This window comes from Gymnoscopelus braueri (assembly GCF_963280865.1).
Source record: "Gymnoscopelus braueri genome assembly, chromosome: 5".
Lineage (NCBI taxonomy): Eukaryota > Metazoa > Chordata > Actinopteri > Myctophiformes > Myctophidae > Gymnoscopelus > Gymnoscopelus braueri.
The window spans coordinates 29,077,570-29,097,693 of NC_137606.1; the positions used below are offsets into that span (position 1 = coordinate 29,077,570).

At 47.4% G+C, this 20,124-nt stretch overlaps 1 protein-coding gene across 2 annotated transcripts in view; it reads right to left on the reverse strand.

The window, feature by feature from the left end:
* The window catches only part of pitpnm3 (PITPNM family member 3), a 103,980-nt gene that overhangs the window by 83,011 nt on the left and 845 nt on the right, over positions 1–20,124 (reverse strand). The window lies entirely within an intron of this gene.

Genomic DNA, 20,124 nt, shown 5'->3' on the forward strand with positions numbered 1-20,124 from the left:
TGGGACGGTTCAGGGCCGCAGTCCTCCGGACATGCAGCCGCAGGGCTCTCACTGGACAAAGACAGTGCAGCCTCCGATCCTCCTCTGAGGCAAACGGAGGCGGATGAAAAGCCACCAGCTCAGTTGGCGTAACCACCGCTAGGTGGTTCTTGGGGACGAAAGTCGGGTTAGGTTTGAGAACAACCCTACTACCATCACCAGCGAACCTCATGCACTCCGGAACCACCGAGAGGGCATGCATATCGCTCACCCGTTTCGCTGTTGTCAGCGCAACCAGGAGTACCGTCTTGAACGTGAGGAACTTTGGTTCCACCGTCTCCAAAGGTTCAAAAGGAGGACGAGAGAGTGAGTCGAGCACCAGGACCAAGTCCCACGTGGGAAACAAGGACCGTGAGACAGGATGTTCACGCAACGCGCCCTTCATGAACTGGCACACGAGGGGCTGTTTTCCCACGGTTTTCCCATTAAAGCCGACATGGTTGGCTGAGATGGCCACCAGGTACACTTTGATCGTAGAGAAAGCATTCCCTGGATCCAATCTATCCTGTAGGAAAATCAGGATGTCAGCGACTGAGGCCTGGAACGGGACCACAACCGGGGACCGTCCCAGACACCACTCCTCGAACACACTCCACTTTGCCCCATACGCGGTCCTAGTGGAGAGTGCTCTAGTGGCCTGAATAGTGGCTACCACCCTAGGTGGCAGCCCTGTCGCAGTCAGATTTTCCCTCTCATGGGCCAGACCCACAGGTCTAGTTCTGCGGGTCTGTGATGATGAATCTCGCCCCCCGCCTGCTGCAGCAGGTCCGCTCGCAGCGGGAGGGGCCAAGGCCGCTCGTATAGGAGGGGAGCTATCTCCGACCTCCAAGTGCCCCCTGCCGGAGCCACCAGCAGCACCGTCAGGCCTCGGAGCCTGATCTGCTCCAGAGTGGGGTGGATCAGCTCCAGTGGAGGGAACGCATAAAGCAGCCCCCCTGGCCATTCGTGTGCCAGGGCGTCCAGACCCAGCGAAGTCTGACCGCTCATCAAGAAGAACAGTGAGCATTTCGCGTTCTCCTCCGATGCGAAAAGGTCTACCTGGGGCCGTCCAAATCTGATCCATATCTGGTCCGCCACCGCGGGGTGCAGCGACCAGTCTGAATAGCGAACCTTGCCCCTGGACAGAAGATCGGCTCCTCTGTTCAGAAGTCCAGGTACATGAGAGGCGCTGATTGATTTCAGGTGTGTGTCGCACCACAGAATCAACCTCCGCGCCAGACCGTCCAAAGTAGGAGATTTCAAACCTCCTTGTTTGTTGATGTAGGCCATGGTCGTGGTATTGTCCGTCCTGATCAGAACGTGACAACCGCCGATGTGGGGCTTGAAGTGTTTCACTGCCAGAAAAACCGCCATCAACTCCAAGTAGTTGATGTGGGCTGTCCTCGTATTGCGGTCCCACAGACCCCTGGCCGCCCGGCCCTCGCAAGTTGCGCCCCAGCCTGTCAGGCTGGGGCGCAACTTGTGCATCGGTGGTGATCATCTTCCCCGAGATGACTCTCCCCACCGGGACGCCCTCCGACAGAAAGGAAGAAACTTTCCATTGTTGGAGGGATCGCATGCATTCCGCGGACACCGTCACGCGGCGAGAACCCTGAGGGAGCCCATCCATCTCTGAAAAGGTCTCATGTGTAGCCTGCCCAGGCGTACTAGGGAAATACAGCTCGATACCTATGAAGGTAGCCTGATGGGACGGGGTGAGCACGCACTTTTCTAAGTTCAACATGAACCCCAGGGAGGTCAGGTGCGACACCACCATGCTGGTGTGGTGACACGCTTCCTGGTGCGAGTCCGCACTCAACAACCAGTCGTCTATGTAGGTCGCAATGCGGACTCCCCTCCGCCTCAGAGGAGCTATCGCTGCCTGAGTGCATTTCACAAACACCCTGGGACTCAGGGACATTCCGAAAGGGAGGACCAGGTACTCGTACACACGACCCTCGAACTCGAAGCGCAGGAATTTTCGGTGCGGAGGGTAGATAGGGATGTGAAAATAGGCGTCCTTGAGATCTATTGAGCTCCACCAGTCGCCCTGGCAGACCGTGCGTAGTAACGCTGTTGCCGTCAACATTTTGAACTGGAAAATGTTCAAATACTGTTGAGAGCTCTTAGATCCATGATGGGACGTAGTCCCCCCCCTTTCTTCTTGACGAGGAAGTATCTTGAGTAGAAACCTAGACGGCTTTCTCCCGGTAGTACTTCCCGCGCGGCGTTCTTGCGCAAGAGTGATGCAATCTCCTCTCGCAACGTCACCGCCGCTTGGCCACTCGCGTGTGACAACAATACTTTGTTGGACATGGGTGGTTTCCTGGAAAACTGTAGCCTGTACCCCCGTGCTATTGTACGAAGCACCCAAGGGTTGGCGTTGCATTCTTTCCATCGCTCGATGCGGAGCGACAGGGGATTTGGAGGGGTTGTTATTTGTGTCGGGCGTACGAGCGCCGCCATCTTTGCTGTACTCGTTGGCCCGGCAACCCTGTTTGTTGTTACCTCTGGGTACGTGTGCGCGGCCATTTTGAGAGCCGCCATCTTGGCTGTACTCGTTGGCCTAGCAACCATGCTTGGTGTTACATGTGGGCTCAGGTGCGCCGCCATTTTGGAAGGAGTCACGTGTTTACCCACGGCCATTTTGTGTCTTAACACGTGTTTCCCCACGGAGGCAGCCGCCATAATGGCCGCCTTCGTCGACGAAACAACATTTGGGCCTAGTCTTACTTTGGGGCGCTCTTTGGTGGACCAAGGAACATTTTGGTGTGACCCGTGTAGGGTATGACGGTTTTGGCCTGCCATCTTGCCTTTGTTCCGTCCCTCGCTCACCAGGGACCCCTCGTGAGGGGTCCTTCGTGAGCGGTGGCTCATTTGTATTTCCGTCTCCATTAGCGCCGTCGAAGATCTCCTCCTCTTCCTCGGTGACCGTGGACGGAGGCCCGAGGCCACAAGATCCAGGCGAAAATCCCCCGTCTGGGGGGAGAGGGAACCGGGGGAGATGAAGTCCCTGCTCTCTTGGCAGGGCGTGACAATGTCATTTACCCTGCTTGGAGTAGCGACCCCTGTTGAGGCCTCTCTGGGGCCTGTTGTGCGGGGGGCGTGCGCGTCCACGATCGTCGTCCCGACGGTCGCGCTGTTCGCCTCTACCCGCAAATGGTGGGGCAGAGTGAGACTGGCTCCGGCGAGCCAAACTGACCTGTCGGACCGGGGGCCTGCCCCTGTCTGGCTGCCGAGAGGGACGGGTCTGGGGCTTAGGGGGAGGTGGTCCGGAAGGAGCTTGTAAACAGGACAGGGCCGCCTCATCCTGGGCCTTGCGTATCGCGTGGCTGTCCTGTAAATAAACCATGGCGCCTTGGAAGAGGTTGCCAGCGGTTATCTTGAGGTTCTGGAGGTGCTTTTTGTCGTCAGGGCCTTTGAAAGAGACATGATCCAGCCAACGTCCTCTCTCGTGGGTGACGCACATGCCCAGGACTCTACCGGTCCATTCGGTAGTATACTTATTGAGGAGAATTATCTCCTGTTGGAGGCGCCACATCTCAGCCAGTTGTTGTGGTGTGGCGGCGTCTCCCGCTTCAGTCATAAGCACCATCAGGGACCCCTGTAGTAGAACAGCGGCGTTGAGGGCTCTGGCGCTCGAAGCCGTCGCTTTGTAGACCGCCCTGGTGGCTGCGGAGCCGGCGACGTCCTTCTCACTAGTGAGGCACGGTGGGTCTTTAGCCGTGGAGAAGGGGGCCTTCTGGCCTCGTGGCTGGCTGTGCAGCATAAAGGTGGCCAAGCTGCGGTCCATGGGCGGGAAGGCGGAGAGGCCGAGCTCGCCTGCGGCCGCGCAGTCGATATCGAAACGCAGCTTTTTAGGATCGGCGTCGGGGGCTAGGGGAGAGCTCCAAGACGTCGCAAGGCCTGTGCCGAAGCCTTTTGCCAGGGGAAATTTACACTTCTTGGGGACCTTCTCCTCCACGGAGCCTAGTCCCTGCCACTCGGAAGCGCTGGTGGGGGCCTCCTCGGCTTCGTCAGCGGGCCATCTGAGGCCGCATCTAACGGTGGCTAGTTTGTAAACCTCCAGCAATGAGGCCCCGCTTTTCTCAGTTGGAGGAGGTGCGCCGTCAGCTTGGGCTGTAGCCGTCTCCTCCGTTGCCGCAGGTACAGCGTCGGTGAGGGGGGTTGCAGGTAGCGGTGGGCCGAGGGCCGGGAGTAGAGGGCCGTGGTCCGTGGTGGTCTCAAGGAGAACGACCTCCCCCTCCTCCTCGATCTCGTCGACGACCTGGTAGTCGCCGTCGTCGTAGTGTTGAACCTGGTAGGAGGTGAGGGTGTCGTCCTCACCCTCGTCTCCGCCTGAGAAGATACTCCCCGCCGGGGAAGAGTAGTGGGAGGCCGCCTGGTTGGGGCCGCCGCTGTGTTCCGCTGGTGGGGCGTCGGTGGGAGCCACGATAGGCTCAATTCTGTCGTGGGTGCCCCTCGCAGGAGAGCGGGAGCGAGGAGCTAACAATTTCGGTGCAGGTCTGCGTCCGTCCCCTCCGTGGAGAGGACGAAGCCGATCCGGTGGATCCAGGGCCCGAGCGGAGCCGGCTGTTGCGTAAGGGCGAGCCCGGCAAGAGAGGGCCTCCTCTCCTGTCGCGTAAGCGGCGGGCTGCCTGCGGGAGGAGAAGTAGCGGGAAGCCGCGTCGAACTCCTCCGGTTCCTCGTACATGACACAAGAGGGAAGGTAGAACCTCTGGGCCTTGTTGAAACGATTCTGGAGCTCCGAAGGGTGGAGGCTAGCGCAGTCGGCGCATCTCGGAGGCTGCTCGTAGGCCGCGGCGTCTGCATGGGCAAAGCCCAAGCAGATAATGCAGTAGTCGTGAGTGTCCCATTCATCCAGTAGCTGGGCGCAGGGACGGGTGCTGCATCGGCGACGGGGGGAGATCCAAGCTGGCACCCCGGTCGTGGCGATCAGCAGCAGCGGGTAGAGCACGACGAGACATCGTGTAGCAGGAGGAGGCTAAGGCCAGGCCCGGCTAGGCTAAGCTAGTTTAAGCTAGGTTAAGGCTAGCGGTTGCGAACCTGGAGGGGCTAGCTAAGCTAGCTGCAGCGTCCGTCCGTCTGTTTGTTTTGAAGAAAAACTGCGTCTTCCACGCCGGGAAGAGGACAGTGTAGATGAGGGAGAGTAACGAGCTCCGGGGACTCTCGGTGGACTGAGAACCGACTCATCGCTGTCGAGATCGTCGAATTCCCCGCAGGCTCGTACTGTTTGTAGTGATGTGATTTTGTGTAGCTCTGTGTTCATCGAGGCAGAAGAAGCGAAAGAGAACGTAACTTCCGCTTTCCGGGTCCTTTATACCCTCGGGGGGTAGGGATTTCCGGAAAGCGACTGACGGCCCACCGGGCCAATAGGAATTGGCCCGAGGGAGTTAATGTGAAGCTTCTGTATCATCGCCAGAGGGCGTTGATTCCCATATGTGAACAGTGAGAGAGCAATGTAATAAAACTCCAACAGTGGAACACTGCCACCGGCAGTTCCGCAGCAGCTTCCGCTGCCGGAAAATGCACTCGCTCCTTCTGGAAGAAATTATTCATACAGGAGAGAAGATAAATACGTGAAATTGGAACTGATGAAACAAAATTGGAACTTGAACACTATCAAATTGAAACTTATTAATGGGTTCTCTCTCCTGAATTGATGTCCCACCTGAAAATGTGTTTTCAGTTTAGCTACTGAAGAGCTGGAGAGACGGGGAGACCAGTTACTGAACAAACACAATGATTACTATCGGAATAATAGAGCTTTATGCTTTTTCTTTTATTATCATTATTACTATTTATTTAATTTATAATCACCCAGTGCCAATTGCCTAAACTATCATCCTGGGTGCTACTCTCCCTCTGCCACCCTGGGGAGAGCCCCGAACTGAGCTCATGCTTCCTTCAATGCATGAGGAGTGAGCAGGCCACTTCTTATCACCTGACAGGGAGGAGTTTCCCCGGTAGGACGTAGCGTGTGGAAGGGAAACGTTATTCCAACCAGTTCCTTTCCTCTCCATCAGGCGCCCCGGCTGACCAGGGGGAGACAGTATAGAGAGCAGGATTAGGCCTACTGCATGTTTTTTGTGAGGGTACCTACCTAATCTTCAGATGCCTTACAACTGTCCTGGGGATTGAGGGTGCTTATGTATATCTTTGTGATATATTGAATATTAAGATGTTATGTATACTCGTCCCTGGGCTTTGTCTAAAAACTGAATAAAAAGATTTTGAAAAGAAAGAATAATAGAGCATTTAACAAATATATATAAAAATATCAATTGATGAATTAAATGTATAATTGTGTAGTATATTAAACAGACAATTATTAAAAAGTCAAGAGAGGAAACCAATAATGTATTTAAACCTGAACGCCGGCAGTGGAACACTCCCACTTACACATGGTCATGACATGCCTCTTGGGAAAGAGAATAATGACTAAGCACCGTGTGTGTGTGTGTGTGTGTGTGTGTGTGTGTGTGTGTGTGTGTGTGTGTGTGTGTGTGTGTGTGTGTGTGTGTGTGTGTGTGTGCGTGCGTGCGTGCGTGCGTGCGTGCGTGTGTGTGTGTGCGTGTGCGTGTCTGCGTGTGTGTGTCTGCGCGTCAGTTCACATCCCATCAGTTGAAAATGTTAAATTACAGAGGGGGTTGGATCTTCTGTGAATTGGAAATAGCCCTATAGCCTTTCCTCTAATTTAATTACACCTTATTTCAGCACACAATTAAAATCAATTACCACAGCCAATGTGAAACACAGGAGATTGATCTCTGCGTCGGCAGAGCTAAATTGCGCACTTGTCACCTTCCGCAATGGATAGTCTCTCTCTAGCCTTCCAGACATCCTCCCCACAGGTTCTCTCTGACCCCCTACTGTTCAGCTGTGCTGATAAATGCTGCTCATGCATTGCTACAAAAAGATGAACAGGATAGCTACAGTAGTTGTAGATTCAAAATCCAGTCCAGCCTCCATTCCTGTCTGTGCAATAGTCACATTGTACAGTACACAGTAAAATCTTCAGCGCTAATTCATCCATCCTAACCCTAACTTGTAAAGGTTTCATTTGGATCCATTTGTACACTTGAGTTAAATTAACAGGCTGAAAGATGACTGCATGCCAACGAACTGTGCTTCTGCCAGTGGCTTATTGACCACAGGCTTAAGAAAAGAGCATGATGAGGTTCACACAGAGATTCCACACTAATATCTACGCAGTGATATTTGTCTGGCCATGCCAGGCTATTGTGGAACAGAGCCTAGGAAAGCAAACTTAAGGTTACATTTGTACATTCTCTGAGTTAAATGAACACTGGTAATTTTACTGTGTATGTATACTGTAGTTAGTACCACAGGAATACAAACCGGCAGAGATGTGTAGAAGGTCACAGGACAACATAAAGGACATTTCACTTCTCACAAAGCAAACAAATTGGTGTAATTTACTTTAGGAAGTGCTTAGTCTAGCATCAAAGGGTTGGATAGAAGCACCTTCAAAAGCAACATTTGAAGAGTATGAGTGAGTCATCATCCCTTACACTTGCATCAGTCTGAAGTGATTTCACCCAGGTGAAATTGGAAAGACCAAAAGCCAATGCCCTGATTTTTATATTCAAATGTCAGCGCTACAATCAAACTGCCTACCATGAATGCCAATTTCCTCATCTGAAAAGCCCAGCAGGTTGTCACTAGCCTGATTATCAGCCTGAAGCTCACTCAAAGAGTGGGCGGGGTCTATGGTCTGGAAACAGGCTAGGTTGTCACTCCAGCATAGGGATGGGCAATTAACCAAAAATATATTGATATTTAGAACCAAGACTTATATAAACTGAATAATCAAGCAAGGTTTTTCCCCCTCATATATCAATGAATTGACACTATTTGAAAATATTCAAATAGATTATTTATAAATAATCGACTAAATAGATTAGTCTGATTAAAGAGGTACTTCACCCCCCAAATTACTTTCTTTTTCTGTCAATTACTCACCCCATGAAGCCATGAATTCATGGCGATTGTTTTTGTCACATTCCTGATGCAATATTCCAATATTTGATTCATTAAAAGTAAATATGAGGCCAATCTACAAACAAAAACAATACCGTAAATTTCGGACTATAAGCCGCGACTTTTTTCCCATTTTTCGACCCTGCGGCTTATATAACGGTGCGGCTTATCTATGGATTTTTACAGCTAACGGCCACTAGGGGACCTCCTAAATCTATGGATTTTACACCCGCGGCTTATAGTCCAGTGCGGCTTATATATGTTCCAAACATTCAATTTAGCTGCTGCGGCTTATAGTCAGGTGCGGCTTATAGTGCGAAAATTACGGTACTTCATTTATTTCATTTGCTTATAATCTGGGCAGTAATAGTCCCCCCAGTGATTACACTGAGAGTTGTTTTGGAGTTCATACATTATTTTTATATAGTTTTACCTTGGCCTCCTATTTACTTCAATTAATCAAATATTGGAATATTGGGTCAGCAATGCAACAAAAACAAACAAATCTCCATGAATTCAAGGCTTCATGGGGTGGGTAATTGATAGAAAAATATGTCATTTTGGGGTAAACTATCCCTTTAACCACTTAACCCTGTATTATACTTTGTTGTACAACAATGATGGCATATGAGAATAGAATAGAGAAAACTAGAAAAAATGTTCCTCGGAGCACAGGTCTCCACTAGGTCAGGTTATTGTGGGCCAGTAATGTTCGGAATTCAGTCGTTATAGATGTGAATCAGGATGGACTATAAAAAAAACAGAATGTGTACCGATGTGTGCGTGATGTTAGCACTAAATGTGTAGGAGTAATATAAAAAGTCAGGTTCCTGGTGGAGCTACAACAGGCCAATGTGAAAAGGGTGTCATTTCTTCCTCGGCCTAGTGGGAATGTGCGTGCAAAGTTTCACGGCAATCGGATGCTGCATTCATGATTAGAGACATTTTAAAGGTTTCATGACGTTCAGTTTTACCACACATTAAAAGTCTTTGTCATGGTCCTTCAAACGTGTATAGAAAGTTTTAACAAAAAATTCCACTCCATTGATCCATGGCAGGTGTTTTTCTTTCACATTTCTAAAGCCTTTTCAACTGCAATGAAAAAAGAAATCTTTGCCTGCGGGTGTCGCTGGTGAGGGATTTTGCCTGTCAATCATCGCCTCTGCTCCGCCCCCCCCAAAGGAAAGGATAGGGGAGGGGAGGGGCGAGGAGGATAGTGGGTGGGATTAATCGACTGTGACCTCACTGTCGAAGGGCCAAGCTCAGATTACTTTTCAGCCTAATTATTCAGAAAACCCCAGACCACAGAAAATTGATTTATTCGCACAAATAAAAACAGAACAAAGGTAACATCATTAAAACAACACAGAAATAAGTGCAGGTGAGAAAAGGAAACCCATAAAGGGCTTATAAGGGTTCTCACCTAAAAATAATAAACAAGTAGTTAAACATAATAATCAAACATAAGACATGACAAACACAAATACTGTGTGTGTGTGTGCGTGTGCGTGTGCGTGTGCGTGCGTGTGTGAGTGGCGCTATATTAAATGGTAGATGGAGAGGCTTGATTCATCAGGACGGCCCTCAGTCTATGTTTAAAGTTACTGAGTGAAGATGAGGAGTTGGCAATAAGTATATCCACTGAATGTTCAAAGTTCAGATTTTTTAGGTGTATTTGAGGTCATAAAACCCCCAAAAAAACATAAAAAATAAAAAAAAGTGAAAATGAATGTCATAGAACCTTTAAAACGAGCCATTTTCAAAACTGCTAATGCTAATCTTAACCAATCAGAATGGAATATGAAAAATTGGACATATCCATCTTGATCACATGTGTACCGATTTGCATTATGTTTAGACAAAATCTGTAAGTGTCACGTTCTGGACCCGATGAGTGCATGTATTGTGCCGTTTACAGACAAATAAAGTAAAAGGATTAGCGTTGAGGGCGCATCTCGCTCTGCCGCTTTTAAGGACGCGGTGTGTAGCCCACCGCCATATAGCCTCAGCATAGTAAGTGTTTCCCACTCCGCTATTGCTTGTCGCTGGACGAAAGAAGGGGAAAGTATCAGCGTTGAGAGTACGTCTCACTCTGCCGCTTCCTAAGGACCACGCCACCGCGGCGTGTAGCCCACCGCCATACAGCGTCAGCATCAGGAGTGTTTCCCATTCCGCTACTGCTTGTCGCTGGTCGAAAGGGGAGGGTATTAGCGTTGAGAATGTATCCCATTCTGCCGCTTTGAGAAACCACGCGCGGCCCACCGTAACGCAGCGTAAGCATTGTAAGTGTGTCCCACACCGCTACTGCCTGTCGCTGGACGAAAGAAGGATAAAGTATTAGCGTTGAGAGTGTATCCCATTCTGCCGCTTTGGGAGACTGCGACAAAACCTGATTGCCTGATTAATGTCTCATAGGTGGTGCTCTCTCGCCTCGATAACACGACGGCGGTGGAGCCAGATTGACTGGTTAATGTGTCTCATAGAAGGTGTTCTTTCGCCTCGAAGAGACGACCAGAGCGTTAATGAGCGCAGTGGCGGAGAACTGGACTCCATTAAAGTACAAATACCTCAAAATTGTACTTAAGTACAGTACTGAGTACTTAGTTTACACCACTGTATGAGCGCTCTTCTGTGAATGTGTTTGCTAAAAGTGGTTCTCACTCTGACGCAGACATTCTATCTACCAGACATGTGGCGCTTGATTGCTGCAGCTAATAAAGGACATCCAGAGTGTGCTTCGCTCTGTCGTTATTGGACGATATACTGTGTACCTATTACTACATGTACTTGGTGCTATGTTCAGAGAATAACACACTACCGGACAGGTGTGTGCCTACATGTCCCAGCTCCTGAGCGCCAAAACACATGTCAAGTGGTAAAACGCTGCTCAGTAGTACTGACTTAAGCAGCATATTTTGCCCGTGACATACAGGGATATGCCAATACTGCCACTGTGTGTGCTTAACCTCACAGTTTGAGTGTGTATCATAGCTTGAGTGTGACTCGCTGCTGCTATTCAGGTTATACTGCTTTGTGCTTGGTAGTAAAATGGAATTATAATACTGGTATGGTTCAAGTGTGTCTTGCTTTGCCATCACTTGGTTATCATATTGTGGGTACTTGACACATGAGTGGTTCTCGCTCCTTGCTACGACGAAGTTACATATTAGTAACATTGTACTCTGTGTACTGATAATCAATAAGCTTTGTTTATTGGCAATGGATCCCCATTAGCTGCGGCAAAAGGGAAACCAGCAGCTATTCTTCCTGGGGTCCAAGACAACGGAATACATTAACAAGTACTTAACGCTGTAGCTTGAACGATTCTTGCTATTTTGCTATGGCTACGTTATCAATAGCACTAAGTGCATCTCACTCTGCTGCTGTTACCCACTTATACTGTGTGTACCTGGTACTCACTACTGCTATTCATCATACTAGACCATACCCGGTGAGGTGCGCAGGCAAAAGTAGTTGCAAACGTGGGGTTATTGCACGTCCTGTTGCGCGTCCTGTCCCGTAGGCCCCCCCCCGCCTCCTCTCGCGTGTCCCGTTGCGGCCCCCCCACCGGAGCCGTCCCCCGTCGCCAACACACACACACGCGCAACCCGTCGCGAGCACACACACACACACACACGCACACGCACACGCACACACCCTCATGCAGCCAGAGATGTCCCCCGTCGCGAACACACATACGCGGCCGTCGCGCGAACACAGATAATGTACATGAGCCATGAGCCATGACTGCGAAATCCCTCGTCTGAAAAGCCCAGCAGGGTGTCACTCCAGCAGGTGAAATGGTACCCTGCTCTAGGCCTGGTCCCTGACCTCACATATCACTGGGACAGCTGCTGTGTGCATGGGGAGAAGCTGTTCCCTGACAGAGGCCCTGTGTGCTTCCCCATGACAAACGGCCATTAACGTTTAAATTAACACTGCTTTAAACGCTCAACTGAGATGACAGAGGTCAGGGGCTGAATGCATTAGCACAGGCATCTGTAGGATTCAGGGAACACTGTGTTGAGCACAGGCTTCCCGGGGAGCCATTAGCTGTATGGCAAAATACAGATGGCAATACATGTGTCATACTGCAACATTTACAATACTAGAGGTTTGGGCTGCTACACGGCTCTCACACCTACGTAACACCGCCGATCCGACCGATATTCCCATATATCTGTCAGTCCTTGTCCCTTTATATCCCATATATGGAGATCCCTGATGTCATCAGTATATGCCCATAATAAATGGGCATGCTCCCTTTTGTGCTCCATATATGGACATCTCTGTTTCTGTCTGTCTACCTGTGTCCCTTTTATGCCCATATATGGAGATCCTTGATGTCATCAGTATTTGCCCATATATGGGCATGTGACAGGGTTATGTCTGAGTAATAGTGACGGCCGCCGGCCAGCCTCTATATATGGTTATGTCCGAGTCATAGTGACTGTGTGGCCCCCCCTGGGCGGAGAAAAAGGAAAATGGAGATATACAAAGGGAGAGCTGCTGTCCATCAATGCCCCAATGTGTGTGTGTGTGTGTGTGTGTGTGTGTGTGTGTGTGTGTGTGTGTGTGTGTGTGTGTGTGTGTGTGTGTGTGTGTGTGCGTGCGTGCGTGCGTGCGTGCGTGCGTGCGTGCGTGCGTGCGTGCGTGCGTGCGTGTGCGCGCGTGTGTGTGTGTGTGTGTGTGTGTGTGTGTTCCAATAATTTGCATCATTCCTCACAGCTTCTCTTCTCAAAAGTCGAAAGGGCAAGGGAAAGAAATGGGGGGAGAGAGAGAGGGAGAGCTGTCTTCATAATAAGAATGATGAGATCTGTATGCCAGTGTGAGAGAAATTTAATAAAAGGGCTTGATGGCATTTCCCAAACCAACTCTGGCCATGACCATTGCTTTACTGCACCTGGAGCCTGCCAAACACTGCCTGCCAAACAGTGTAAACATGCAATTAATTATGTTTAATCCAACATTATTGTAACTGTTGGATTAAACCTTTCAATTAAAAATGCTATTTTGAATGGGTATGGCAAATTAACCTAATTTTGACCTCAGTACAGGCAAAAAGTGGTGCAATTAAAAAACAAATACAAGGTAAAAAGAAAATCATAAGGCGTCACTGACGTCGGCTAGTGTAGGTGGATATTATGTTGTACTTGAGGAAAGGCTGTCCACTCAGCCTCCCACACTTGTTGCTTCATGCTCGGTGCAAAACCGAGCATGATTGCCAAAAACATGGTGAAAATTAGAAGCACACACAGCTCCCAATCTTGAAACCATACAGTATCTGGTGCATCTGGTGCATAGTATACAAGTGTCAAGTAGCAAAACTAGATCAATAAATAGTCTTATATTTATCGAGTGCAAAAACTGACATATTTCAGCTGAAAGCCATCATCAACATCACGTTATCACGTCAGCATGACTATTAATCTGTGAGTGTTGGTATTGTGTTTGTTTTCAGACTGCTGCTGAAGCCTCATCCTCTAAATGTGAAGAGCACTCACATATTATGTCCCTCCTGCCTGGCACAAATAGTGAGGAAGATGTTGGCAGGCTGAAAGGGAGGTAGCAAGGGACGCTGGACGCTGCCCAATACAAATAACAAATTAACCATTTCATGGCTTTTTGCTGATCTTCAAAAAATAATGATATAGAACTTTTTGCAGAACGGGGGGGGGGGGGGGCGTATATAGAGTCCTTGGGTTAATTGAAAGTCAAATAAAAATCTCACCAGTTGCTGAATTAATGGAATAGTATTGAGCAATAGATTGCTTCAATCCAGAGACAAAAATCTGCCATATCCCCTACCATTGCCTTACTCACTGCACTGCGCAATTCCCTTTCTCCCACCTCTTACAAGAATGGCCAATAGCGATAGATGTTTGGAGCCCCCTTTTTCAGCATGGTCATCTCAAACACATGAGCTTTCTGCTGTACATGCAACAGAATGTGTTCTTTACTATGATGCGCACTGACATTTTCTCAACACCAGAGCTTATCCTACCTGGTGAGTAAAGGTAGAAGTAGCCAAATGCAATGTGACAGACCTACTCCTGTGAATTGTGGAATATACAAGCTAATTATAATGACTGACAGTAATGGAACATGCGTAGGCTATAAATGCAGGACAAACAGAAGCCACCATGTTGTCCTATTTACTATATACATTCAGAGACTCTAGTCTACATTTATTATTTAGAATAGTTTGACCAGTTGGAAGCCGCTTCACCACTGGTTTTACAAAGATTATAGTGTTTCTTAGGCATGTCCTCACTGTATTGTCTGATTCACCGCCTTTCGCGATTATTTTAATGTTGTTTTATGCTTCTGCTTTTCTTTTTTGCTTTATTGTTAAATTAGTTGTGACATTGTAATGTTATTCAAATGTTTGTTATCAGGGCGTCCTTGAAAAAGAGAGCTGGCTCTCAATGGTTTTCCCTGAATAAATAAAGGAAAAAGAAAAGAAAGAGGCAGCCCATGGTCTTTTCATCTCTCCCAGAAATATCCACTGTTATAAATATGACAAACACTGTGAAAGAAAAGGCAAGTTCTTGATTTATTCATGTGCAAACCAAAAATGTAAAAGAAAAGTTCCAAAATGTAACAGAAAAGCCATTTATAGTCTTAATCGGGACGATTATCCTATCGTCATCGTCGTCTTGGCAACACTATACAAGATGTTATACTCATGATCTTGCAGAGGTGAACGACACTGGTTTGGGGCTGACACTAGTGTTGCCAGTAATGCTGACCTCCATGTTCACCCTTGCACTAGTGGTGGTGGTGGTGGTGGCACTGGATTCTCTTCCTCAGCCGGCTCCAGGATGTCCCAGCAGTGACGCAGATAGGAGTAGTGCACACATCGCGACGACATTAGAAGCAAAGGTGTGATCCACTTCCAGAGCTTTGAAAAAGATGGATGGGGCTCTGGCATTAGTGGGTGATGAAGTGTGCATCCACTCTTCCCCTCACTGGCTCCCGGTATGGGGTTGACTGGTGCAGTTAGACATGGGTATCCCACAGGACCCTGACAAACACTGGACCAGTTCTTAGCAACCTGTTGTCATGGACTGAGCCACGCTAGCCAACAAGTATGTCCCGAAATGTCGCAGTATGGCCACAGACTGACTGAAGCTGACAGAGTGGAAGAGTTTCCTGTTCAGGTAATCTTGCACATGTTGACCATGAAGAGGGTTGATGCGGACGTGGCATCCATCAGTGGCTACCACACAGGTACTGAAAGCCGGGCTGTTGGGAAAGTGCTGGAAGTCATGGCCAGCTTCAGCACACTGTGCCAGTGTGTGGAACAGGGAAGCGAACCACTTTGTCCATGAGAGACAGGATTGCATTACACACCTGATGTACAATGTCAAACACTGTCTTTTTTTGGCACATTGAAGACCTGGGAGACAACAGTGTAATCAATAGATTACAGACAAGTAAGACGCGCGAACGCGGGAAGCGAACGCAGCTCGAAAATAACAATAAGAAGAATAGAAAGGAATGAGCAATTGTAGAGAAGTGGGTGGTACAGTTAAATTAGTGAGAAACTGTCCTCAAACTAAGGCGTTTTCAACTTGCCATCCGGCCTGAAATATGCACAAATGACATGGAATTCTTAGATATCCCAATAGATGAACTCGTGTAGATGCTTTTAGATGTGTTATTTTTGACTGTAGCTGCTATATTTCTCTCAGAGGAGTGTAATTAGTCACCCAGGGGCAGGCGGATTTCAGCCACACTGTAGTGGCACTCTGAGATCTGTCAGCAGCCAATGAGAGCGTGAGTCACATGGGGGCGCGGCTGCGTGAGTCACATGGGGGCTGCACACAGGCAGTGCACACAATACTGCACACAGACACACACACAACCCGAGCACGGTTTCATAGTAAGCTCCACTTGCGCGGAGGCCTTCGGCGCGCCTCCTTCCGCTGCGTTCGCAATTAGCCTCAATATGGCCTTTACAGGCAGTAGTCAAAATGTATCTTTCAATAGATCTAAATAGATCTGCCAAGAGGTACATGGATGTTGGGGGTGTAAGGTAAAACATAACTAAATAGGAACACATTAGGTATGCAGACAAAAATGTAAATGTATTTTGATGGTATGTTCTATTTAAGCATGCTCAGCGATCTATGTTCAAAACCCAGCATCAGCATCGTCTTACCATTTTGTGAACACAAGGCCAAGAGCCTCCGCAGTCATACCCTCCTCGTGTGAATGACTCTCTTAACACCGTGGTTGTCTTTTCCCAAGTCCTTATTAATTCTCCTTTGTATCTTTTCTTGACCTCGTGACATTTTCCATAGAGGTCAAGGAAAAGTTGTTAGGAAAAGACAAAGGTTTTTACCTGTTTTTTATTGTTTGTTTTTTACTATTGGACTGCAGCCTATGTGTGTGCACACTCACAACATGAGCCCTGTCCTCTGGTTAGTCTGTGTCCAATCGTCTGTTGATATTGATAATACTGTAAGTAAGCCTGTTGAATTCTACTGTCTGTAATCCTATGTTATTCGACAGTCTCTGTCGTCCTGGTGCATCCTGCGGGGCCCATGCTGCCTGTGGATCCTGTTCCTGTATTATGTCTCTTGTTGAAGTAAATATGTTTTACCACCAGCCATGCCTACTCTTTCCTGCTCTTGGGTCCTGCTTAAAATATGACAGCCTACTAGGCCAATTATGTCACTACCAGTACAACTAGGGAGTCAAGGCACCTGTTGACAAAGGCAATAACCATGTTATACACATTGGGGAGAGGGGGAACAAATGTCCAGGTAGCTCAGTTGGTAAAGCCCTGGGCTTTTGATTACAAGTTTCTGATTTCAATCCACTGCACCGCCAACTCAGCATATCGTCGGTGTCCGAACCAGCTAACTCCATTTTCAGCTTCTTTTTTTTTTTTTCATAAATCAACGCTATTGAACACCCTTTACGTCTGTGTAAAAAAATCTAAACATTTCAACCAATGAAAAGTATTAAAAAGCGCCTCTGACGAAAACTCCCAACTCCATTGGATCCTCAAACTGTCCGTCAAAAACAAACAACTCCCCCTCTCTACTCTGCTGCAGCCTTTCCACAACACAGAACAGAGCGCACTGCGCAGTGAGCGAGGAGGAGTATCACGGAAACAAACTCCCCGTAGTCTGTTAAAACTATGCAGTGTACCTGTTTATCAAACTTAGCACTGACGCTAATGTTATGAAAACAAGTAATTATATTTCTAAAATCTATGAAGTGTTTAATGAAGAGAGCAATGTGACAAGAAGAAAGGAGTTGATAGCATTTCTGTCGCGACTCGCGCTAGTTCTACTGAAACTCCAATTCTGTGAATCCCTCTTTGCAAAAGTTATTATATAGTTAATATTTAAAGTCCTGTTTATTATTGTTGGCCTATATAAGTGTCATGAAGCATCAGGGCATTAATTCACACGTTGTTGTGATGCATTGTGAGCTTGGAGATCCATTGTTAGCTTTTGGAAATGTGTACCCTTTTGAAACCTCTCCCTCAGCAGCAAGTGGAGCTACATTGTTTGGACAACTAACTCCATTTCAGCTTGATTTCTGCTCGTCTGAAACAACATCTCCACTTGCGCTGGATTTGGGTAAAGTGGTGATAATATAATGACACATGCAAGTATCTAACGATATATAAAGTCACTATACCAACTTTGATGAGGCAGTATTGCTTTGTTTTAAAAATATAAGGTTTTCTTCATTTCCTGAAAAACGTATATTTTGTTTTTTTGTTTCCTGAACAATGAGCGTTTTGGAGTTAGCAGGTTCGGGCTGGACAGCAGAGATATGATACGTAGCATGGCTTGGATAAGAAGTACAGTAATCTTGTTTTTTTATTACCAGAAGAACAATTACTGTCCTTGATGATCATTTTAGTTTGATACACGCAGCGATATCAGATAAATAGGAATATCACATGAAAGGTGGTGAATAAATGATTATGTGTCTAATATCTCTGCATGTGGGAGCATTAGGACACAACTAGATTAATAGCTATTTAGGGGGAACATTTTGGGATTTGGAGTACCACGGTGCGAGAAATAGATGTTGCATGTGTGGCTGTGAGCCGGGTCATTTGTCACTCAATGTGTGAGAGTTTCAGTTGACAGCTCTGCAAAGTTAACAAATAGACACAAAACATAACTAGAAAAAGTGCTCCTCGGAGCACAGGTCTCCGCCAGGTCAGGTACGTTATTGTGGCCTCCTGGTGGCACTATAATAGGCCAATGTGAAAAGGGTGCCATTTCTTCTTAGGCCTTTCACGGCAATCGGACACTGCATTCATGATTTGAGGCATATTGTTCCAAAAATGTGTTTTGCTAAATTAGACCTGCTGGTGGCGCTGTAACAGGCCAATGTGAAAAGGCTGGCATTTCTTCCTCGGCTCCGGAAATTTCATGGAAATCATAAGCTGCGTTCATGATTTGAGGCATTTTGTTCAAAACGGACCAATCCTGCAAACTTTGGAAGCCAACCTTAGCCAATGAGGATGGAATCTGGAAAATCGGACAGGTCCGTGTTGATCACATGACTATAGAGATACTGTGTACCGATTTGCATGACCTTTGGATAAAATCTGTAGGAGTAATGTCAAAAAATAAGTTTTGCACAAATCCGCCTCCTGGTGGCGCTATAACAGGCCCATGTGAAAGATTTGGGGCAGAGGTTCTGAATTGGCATCGAGGGAGTGTGTGTGCACAGTTTCGCAGCGACCGGGCCAACGGTGCCGGAGATAGCTGCTAACGGACGGACAGGACACACGGACACACGGACGGCCGGACACACGGACAGGGTGCAAAACATACTCTCTCGCCATGCCTTTCGGCCTGGCGGAGACAATTATATAAGCAGCAATTAACAGAGGCCTAGCAAAATGGCAACCGTGTGTGCATTGTCACACACATTTTCCTTAGCAAGCAGAAATAAAATAAAAAGTAAGAGACAGATACATTGACAGGGTTCATAAAACGAGGATTTACAGTATTTAACTCTTCCAGTGCCATGCTTATTTATGGAATTTTGGTTCTGAGTGCCACAACCAAAATTAATTGTAAAAAAAAAGTGCTTAGGAGCCGAGATACAGCCTTTTTCAGTAAAAAGTTAAACAAGAAGTGAATGGAGCAGCAAATCTTCAAATCATCATATCTTGGGTTCTGAACATGTTTAAAAAAAAATTTAAAAAAATTATGACGTCTTTTCATGACGTCTTGGCGCTCAGGGCGTCAGGCCTCGTGACGTCTTAGACGTCATGTGGCACTGAATGAGTATATTGTCTACTCTATCTTGGGGGGACAGATTGGTCTTTTCTCATTATTGCCACAAATGCATACATACCCATGCCTGTTGGACAGATTAATTACAAGACATTAGGCGCTGACATCTTCACATATCTATGATTTATGTTTACTTTAAGATATTAAAGACATAATTTAACACTATTTAAAGATATTTGTGTGAGACTGACTTATGAGTACACATGTACAAATATTTTCAGCTTTGCCATTTTGGAAAGACATCTTTATTGTTTATAGATGTAGGATGCAATTAGGAACTCATCTTAATGAACAGAATGTTATATTAACCAATCTGCATGGTAGAGAGTGTGTTAACTAGCAGTGGTTTGAGAAATGTAGAACTGGTGTGGGTAGGGCACCTACCGGTTGACAACAACAACAAAGTTAGACTGCATAGCTTTAAACCTAAATTGTGGTGGTCCTGGATTATTGCAGACTGCAGACACAAAACTGGTAGGCCTATTCACTGCAATGCTAGTCAAACACACACTCACGCATGCACGTGTGTGTGTGTGTGTGTGTGTGTGTGTGTGTGTGTGTGTGTGTGTGTGTGTGTGTGTGTGTGTGTGTGTGTGTGTGTGTGTGTGTGTGTGCGTGCGCGTGTGTGTGTGTGTGTGTGTGTGTGTGTGTGTGTGTGTGTGTACTTATTTATATACACACACACACACACACACACACACACACACACACACACATACATCTCGTTCTCTAGGGTTCTCACATCTCTCTCTCTCTCTCTCTGTGTGTGTGTGTGTGTGTGTGTGTGTGTGTGTGTGTGTGTGTGTGTGTGTGT